This window comes from Pagrus pagrus (genome assembly GCF_965226575.1).
Source record: "Pagrus pagrus genome assembly, chromosome: 2".
NCBI classification, from domain to species: Eukaryota; Metazoa; Chordata; class Actinopteri; order Spariformes; family Sparidae; genus Pagrus; species Pagrus pagrus.
This window is the reverse complement of record NC_140186.1, coordinates 13,619,047-13,627,774: the sequence shown is the minus strand read 5'-3', so window position 1 is coordinate 13,627,774 and position 8,728 is coordinate 13,619,047.

Below are 8,728 nucleotides of genomic sequence, written 5' to 3'. Positions count from 1 at the left end.
GAAATGGTCAAATTTAATGATATCAGCCTGAAAATCACAGGACTTGTCTGTTGTGGGGAAAGAAGTCAGCAGTATGAATTTGAAAGATGTGTGAGCCTCCTTTCATGTTGAACAGAGGAGGAACAGTATCTGACAGCAATACTCCAAGCTGTCAGGATGCGTTCCCCCTGTTGTAAATGGTCAAATTTAATGATATCAGCCTGAAAATCACAGGACTTGTCTGTTGTGGGGAAAGAAGTCAGCAGTGTAAATTTGAAAGATGTGTGAGCCTCCTTTCCTATGGAACAGAGGGGATCAGAGGGGGAACAGTATCTGACAGCAATACTCCAAGCTGTCAGGATGCGTTCCCCCTGTTGTAAATGGTCAAATTTAATGATATCAGCCTGAAAATCACAGGACTTGTCTGTTGTGGGGAAAGAAGTCAGCAGTGTAAATTTGAAAGATGTCTGCGCCTCCTTTCATTTTGAACAGAGGGGATCAGAGGAGGAACAGTATCTGACAGCAATACTCCAAGCTGTCAGGATGCGTTCCCCCTGTTGTAAATGGTCAAATTTAATGATATCAGCCTGAAAATCACAGGACTTGTCTGTTGTGGGGATAGAAGTCAGCAGTATGAATTTGAAAGATGTGTGAGCCTCCTTTCATATTGAACAGAGGGGGAACAGTATCTGACAGCAATACTCCAAGCTGTCAGGATGCGTTCCCCCTGTTGTAAATGGTCAAATTTGAAGATATCAGCCTGAAAATCACAGGACTTGTCTGTTGTGGGGATAGAAGTCAGCAGTATGAATTTGAAAGATGTGTGAGCCTCCTTTCATATTGAACAGAGGGGGAACAGTATCTGACAGCAATACTCCAAGCTGTCAGGATGCGTTCCCCCTGTTGGAAATGGTCAAATTTAATGATATCAGCCTGAAAATCACAGGACTTGTCTGTTGTGGGGAAAGAAGTCAGCAGTATGAATTTGAAAGATGTGTGAGCCTCCTTTCATGTTGAACAGAGGAGGAACAGTATCTGACAGCAATACTCCAAGCTGTCAGGATGCGTTCCCCCTGTTGTAAATGGTCAAATTTAATGATATCAGCCTGAAAATCACAGGACTTGTCTGTTGTGGGGAAAGAAGTCAGCAGTGTAAATTTGAAAGATGTGTGAGCCTCCTTTCCTATGGAACAGAGGGGATCAGAGGGGGAACAGTATCTGACAGCAATACTCCAAGCTGTCAGGATGCGTTCCCCCTGTTGTAAATGGTCAAATTTAATGATATCAGCCTGAAAATCACAGGACTTGTCTGTTGTGGGGAAAGAAGTCAGCAGTGTAAATTTGAAAGATGTCTGCGCCTCCTTTCATTTTGAACAGAGGGGATCAGAGGAGGAACAGTATCTGACAGCAATACTCCAAGCTGTCAGGATGCGTTCCCCCTGTTGTAAATGGTCAAATTTAATGATATCAGCCTGAAAATCACAGGACTTGTCTGTTGTGGGGATAGAAGTCAGCAGTATGAATTTGAAAGATGTGTGAGCCTCCTTTCATATTGAACAGAGGGGGAACAGTATCTGACAGCAATACTCCAAGCTGTCAGGATGCGTTCCCCCTGTTGTAAATGGTCAAATTTGAAGATATCAGCCTGAAAATCACAGGACTTGTCTGTTGTGGGGATAGAAGTCAGCAGTATGAATTTGAAAGATGTGTGAGCCTCCTTTCATATTGAACAGAGGGGGAACAGTATCTGACAGCAATACTCCAAGCTGTCAGGATGCGTTCCCCCTGTTGGAAATGGTCAAATTTAATGATATCAGCCTGAAAATCACAGGACTTATCTGTTGTTGGGACAGAAGTCAGCAGTATGAATTTGAAAGATGTGTGAGCCTCCTTTCATATTGAACAGAGGGGATCAGAGGGGGAACAGTATCTGACAGCAATACTCCAAGCTGTCAGGATGCGTTCCCCCTGTTGTAAATGGTCAAATTTCAAGATATCAGCCTGAAAATCACAGGACTTGTCTGTTGTGGGAAAAGAAGTCAGCAGTATGAATTTGAAAGATGTGTGAGCCTCCTTTCATATTGAACAGAGGGGATCAGAGGGGGAACAGTATCTGACAGCAATACTCCAAGCTGTCAGGATGTGTTCCCCCTGTTGTAAATGGTCAAATTTCAAGATATCAGCCTGAAAATCACAGGACTTATCTGTTGTTGGGAAAGAAGTCAGCAGTATGAATTTGAAAGATGTGTGAGCCTCCTTTCATATTGAACAGAGGGGGAACAGTATCTGACAGCAATACTCCAAGCTGTCAGGATGCGTTCCCCCTGTTGTAAATGGTCAAATTTCAAGATATCAGCCTGAAAATCACAGCACTTGTCTGTTGTGGGGAAATAAGTCAGCAGTATGAATATGAAAGATGTGTGAGCCTCCTTTCCTATTGAACAGAGGAGGAACAGTATCTGACAGCAATACTCCAAGCTGTCAGGATGCGTTCCCCCTGTTGTAAATGGTCAATTTTAATGATATCAGCCTGAAAATCACAGGACTTATCTGTTGTTGGGAAATAAGTCAGCAGTATGAATATGAAAGATGTCTGCGCCTCCTTTCATATTGAACAGAGGGGATCAGAGGGGGAACAGTATCTGACAGCAATACTCCAAGCTGTCAGGATGTGTTCCCCCTGTTGTAAATGGTGAAATTTCAAGATATCAGTCTGAAAATCACAGCACTTGTCTGTTGTGGGGAAATAAGTCAGCAGTATGAATTTGAAAGATGTGTGAGCCTCCTTTCCTATTGAACAGAGGAGGAACAGTATCTGACAGCAATACTGCAAGCTGTCAGGATGCGTTCCCCCTGTTGTAAATGGTCAAATTTAATTATATCAGCCTGAAAATCACAGGACTTGTCTGTTGTGGGGAAAGAAGTCAGCAGTATGAATTTGAAAGATGTGTGAGCCTCCTTTCATATTGAACAGAGGGGATCAGAGGGGGAACAGTATCTGACAGCAATACTCCAAGCTGTCAGGATGCGTTCCCTCTCTTGTAAATGGTCAAATTTAAAGATATCAGCCTGAAAATCACAGGACTTGTCTGTTGTGGGGAAAGAAGTCAGCAGTATGAATTTGAAAGATGTGTGAGCCTCCTTTCATGTTGAACAGAGGGGGAACAGTATCTGACAGCAATACTCCAAGCTGTCAGGATGCGTTCCCCCTGTTGTAAATGGTCAAATTTAATGATATCAGCCTGAAAATCACAGGACTTGTCTGTTGTGGGGAAAGAAGTCAGCAGTGTAAATTTGAAAGATGTGTGAGCCTCCTTTCCTATGGAACAGAGGGGATCAGAGGGGGAACAGTATCTGACAGCAATACTCCAAGCTGTCAGGATGCGTTCCCCCTGTTGTAAATGGTCAAATTTAATGATATCAGCCTGAAAATCACAGGACTTGTCTGTTGTGGGGAAAGAAGTCAGCAGTGTAAATTTGAAAGATGTGTGAGCCTCCTTTCCTATGGAACAGAGGGGATCAGAGGGGGAACAGTATCTGACAGCAATACTCCAAGCTGTCAGGATGCGTTCCCCCTGTTGTAAATGGTCAAATTTAATGATATCAGCCTGAAAATCACAGGACTTGTCTGTTGTGGGGATAGAAGTCAGCAGTATGAATTTGAAAGATGTGTGAGCCTCCTTTCATATTGAACAGAGGGGGAACAGTATCTGACAGCAATACTCCAAGCTGTCAGGATGCGTTCCCCCTGTTGTAAATGGTCAAATTTGAAGATATCAGCCTGAAAATCACAGGACTTGTCTGTTGTGGGGATAGAAGTCAGCAGTATGAATTTGAAAGATGTGTGAGCCTCCTTTCATATTGAACAGAGGGGGAACAGTATCTGACAGCAATACTCCAAGCTGTCAGGATGCGTTCCCCCTGTTGGAAATGGTCAAATTTAATGATATCAGCCTGAAAATCACAGGACTTATCTGTTGTTGGGACAGAAGTCAGCAGTATGAATTTGAAAGATGTGTGAGCCTCCTTTCATATTGAACAGAGGGGATCAGAGGGGGAACAGTATCTGACAGCAATACTCCAAGCTGTCAGGATGCGTTCCCCCTGTTGTAAATGGTCAAATTTCAAGATATCAGCCTGAAAATCACAGGACTTGTCTGTTGTGGGAAAAGAAGTCAGCAGTATGAATTTGAAAGATGTGTGAGCCTCCTTTCATATTGAACAGAGGGGATCAGAGGGGGAACAGTATCTGACAGCAATACTCCAAGCTGTCAGGATGTGTTCCCCCTGTTGTAAATGGTCAAATTTCAAGATATCAGCCTGAAAATCACAGGACTTATCTGTTGTTGGGAAAGAAGTCAGCAGTATGAATTTGAAAGATGTGTGAGCCTCCTTTCATATTGAACAGAGGGGGAACAGTATCTGACAGCAATACTCCAAGCTGTCAGGATGCGTTCCCCCTGTTGTAAATGGTCAAATTTCAAGATATCAGCCTGAAAATCACAGCACTTGTCTGTTGTGGGGAAATAAGTCAGCAGTATGAATATGAAAGATGTGTGAGCCTCCTTTCCTATTGAACAGAGGAGGAACAGTATCTGACAGCAATACTCCAAGCTGTCAGGATGCGTTCCCCCTGTTGTAAATGGTCAATTTTAATGATATCAGCCTGAAAATCACAGGACTTATCTGTTGTTGGGAAATAAGTCAGCAGTATGAATATGAAAGATGTCTGCGCCTCCTTTCATATTGAACAGAGGGGATCAGAGGGGGAACAGTATCTGACAGCAATACTCCAAGCTGTCAGGATGTGTTCCCCCTGTTGTAAATGGTGAAATTTCAAGATATCAGTCTGAAAATCACAGCACTTGTCTGTTGTGGGGAAATAAGTCAGCAGTATGAATTTGAAAGATGTGTGAGCCTCCTTTCCTATTGAACAGAGGAGGAACAGTATCTGACAGCAATACTGCAAGCTGTCAGGATGCGTTCCCCCTGTTGTAAATGGTCAAATTTAATTATATCAGCCTGAAAATCACAGGACTTGTCTGTTGTGGGGAAAGAAGTCAGCAGTATGAATTTGAAAGATGTGTGAGCCTCCTTTCATATTGAACAGAGGGGATCAGAGGGGGAACAGTATCTGACAGCAATACTCCAAGCTGTCAGGATGCGTTCCCTCTCTTGTAAATGGTCAAATTTAAAGATATCAGCCTGAAAATCACAGGACTTGTCTGTTGTGGGGAAAGAAGTCAGCAGTATGAATTTGAAAGATGTGTGAGCCTCCTTTCCTATGGAACAGAGGGGGAACATTATCTGACAGCAATACTCCAAGCTGTCAGGATGCGTTCCCCCTGTTGTAAATGGTCAAATTTCAAGATATCAGCCTGAAAATCACAGCACTTGTCTGTTGTGGGGAAAGAAGTCAGCAGTATGAATTTGAAAGATGTGTGAGCCTCCTTTCATATTGAACAGAGGGGATCAGAGGGGGAACAGTATCTGACAGCAATACTCCAAGCTGTCAGGATGCGTTCCCCCTGTTGTAAATGGTCAAATTTCAAGATATCAGCCTGAAAATCACAGGACTTGTCTGTTGTGGGAAAAGAAGTCAGCAGTATGAATTTGAAAGATGTGTGAGCCTCCTTTCATATTGAACAGAGGGGATCAGAGGGGGAACAGTATCTGACAGCAATACTCCAAGCTGTCAGGATGTGTTCCCCCTGTTGTAAATGGTCAAATTTCAAGATATCAGCCTGAAAATCACAGGACTTATCTGTTGTTGGGAAAGAAGTCAGCAGTATGAATTTGAAAGATGTGTGAGCCTCCTTTCATATTGAACAGAGGGGGAACAGTATCTGACAGCAATACTCCAAGCTGTCAGGATGCGTTCCCCCTGTTGTAAATGGTCAAATTTCAAGATATCAGCCTGAAAATCACAGCACTTGTCTGTTGTGGGGAAATAAGTCAGCAGTATGAATATGAAAGATGTGTGAGCCTCCTTTCCTATTGAACAGAGGAGGAACAGTATCTGACAGCAATACTCCAAGCTGTCAGGATGCGTTCCCCCTGTTGTAAATGGTCAATTTTAATGATATCAGCCTGAAAATCACAGGACTTATCTGTTGTTGGGAAATAAGTCAGCAGTATGAATATGAAAGATGTCTGCGCCTCCTTTCATATTGAACAGAGGGGATCAGAGGGGGAACAGTATCTGACAGCAATACTCCAAGCTGTCAGGATGTGTTCCCCCTGTTGTAAATGGTGAAATTTCAAGATATCAGCCTGAAAATCACAGCACTTGTCTGTTGTGGGGAAATAAGTCAGCAGTATGAATTTGAAAGATGTGTGAGCCTCCTTTCCTATTGAACAGAGGAGGAACAGTATCTGACAGCAATACTGCAAGCTGTCAGGATGCGTTCCCCCTGTTGTAAATGGTCAAATTTAATTATATCAGCCTGAAAATCACAGGACTTGTCTGTTGTGGGGAAAGAAGTCAGCAGTATGAATTTGAAAGATGTGTGAGCCTCCTTTCATATTGAACAGAGGGGATCAGAGGGGGAACAGTATCTGACAGCAATACTCCAAGCTGTCAGGATGCGTTCCCTCTCTTGTAAATGGTCAAATTTAAAGATATCAGCCTGAAAATCACAGGACTTGTCTGTTGTGGGGAAAGAAGTCAGCAGTATGAATTTGAAAGATGTGTGAGCCTCCTTTCCTATGGAACAGAGGGGGAACATTATCTGACAGCAATACTCCAAGCTGTCAGGATGCGTTCCCCCTGTTGTAAATGGTCAAATTTCAAGATATCAGCCTGAAAATCACAGCACTTGTCTGTTGTGGGGAAAGAAGTCAGCAGTATGAATTTGAAAGATGTGTGAGCCTCCTTTCATATTGAACAGAGGGGATCAGAGGGGGAACAGTATCTGACAGCAATACTCCAAGCTGTCAGGATGCGTTCCCCCTGTTGTAAATGGTCAAATTTCAAGATATCAGCCTGAAAATCACAGGACTTGTCTGTTGTGGGAAAAGAAGTCAGCAGTATGAATTTGAAAGATGTGTGAGCCTCCTTTCATATTGAACAGAGGGGATCAGAGGGGGAACAGTATCTGACAGCAATACTCCAAGCTGTCAGGATGTGTTCCCCCTGTTGTAAATGGTCAAATTTCAAGATATCAGCCTGAAAATCACAGGACTTATCTGTTGTTGGGAAAGAAGTCAGCAGTATGAATTTGAAAGATGTGTGAGCCTCCTTTCATATTGAACAGAGGGGGAACAGTATCTGACAGCAATACTCCAAGCTGTCAGGATGCGTTCCCCCTGTTGTAAATGGTCAAATTTCAAGATATCAGCCTGAAAATCACAGCACTTGTCTGTTGTGGGGAAATAAGTCAGCAGTATGAATATGAAAGATGTGTGAGCCTCCTTTCCTATTGAACAGAGGAGGAACAGTATCTGACAGCAATACTCCAAGCTGTCAGGATGCGTTCCCCCTGTTGTAAATGGTCAATTTTAATGATATCAGCCTGAAAATCACAGGACTTATCTGTTGTTGGGAAATAAGTCAGCAGTATGAATATGAAAGATGTCTGCGCCTCCTTTCATATTGAACAGAGGGGATCAGAGGGGGAACAGTATCTGACAGCAATACTCCAAGCTGTCAGGATGTGTTCCCCCTGTTGTAAATGGTGAAATTTCAAGATATCAGCCTGAAAATCACAGCACTTGTCTGTTGTGGGGAAATAAGTCAGCAGTATGAATTTGAAAGATGTGTGAGCCTCCTTTCCTATTGAACAGAGGAGGAACAGTATCTGACAGCAATACTGCAAGCTGTCAGGATGCGTTCCCCCTGTTGTAAATGGTCAAATTTAATTATATCAGCCTGAAAATCACAGGACTTGTCTGTTGTGGGGAAAGAAGTCAGCAGTATGAATTTGAAAGATGTGTGAGCCTCCTTTCATATTGAACAGAGGGGATCAGAGGGGGAACAGTATCTGACAGCAATACTCCAAGCTGTCAGGATGCGTTCCCTCTCTTGTAAATGGTCAAATTTAAAGATATCAGCCTGAAAATCACAGGACTTGTCTGTTGTGGGGAAAGAAGTCAGCAGTATGAATTTGAAAGATGTGTGAGCCTCCTTTCCTATGGAACAGAGGGGGAACATTATCTGACAGCAATACTCCAAGCTGTCAGGATGCGTTCCCCCTGTTGTAAATGGTCAAATTTCAAGATATCAGCCTGAAAATCACAGCACTTGTCTGTTGTGGGGAAATAAGTCAGCAGTATGAATATGAAAGATGTGTGAGCCTCCTTTCATATTGAACAGAGGGGATCAGAGGGGGAACAGTATCTGACAGCAATACTCCAAGCTGTCAGGATGCGTTCCCCCTGTTGTAAATGGTCAATTTTAATGATATCAGCCTGAAAATCACAGGACTTATCTGTTGTTGGGAAATAAGTCAGCAGTATGAATATGAAAGATGTCTGCGCCTCCTTTCATATTGAACAGAGGGGATCAGAGGGGGAACAGTATCTGACAGCAATACTCCAAGCTGTCAGGATGTGTTCCCCCTGTTGTAAATGGTGAAATTTCAAGATATCAGCCTGAAAATCACAGCACTTGTCTGTTGTGGGGAAATAAGTCAGCAGTATGAATTTGAAAGATGTGTGAGCCTCCTTTCCTATTGAACAGAGGAGGAACAGTATCTGACAGCAATACTGCAAGCTGTCAGGATGCGTTCCCCCTGTTGTAAATGGTCAA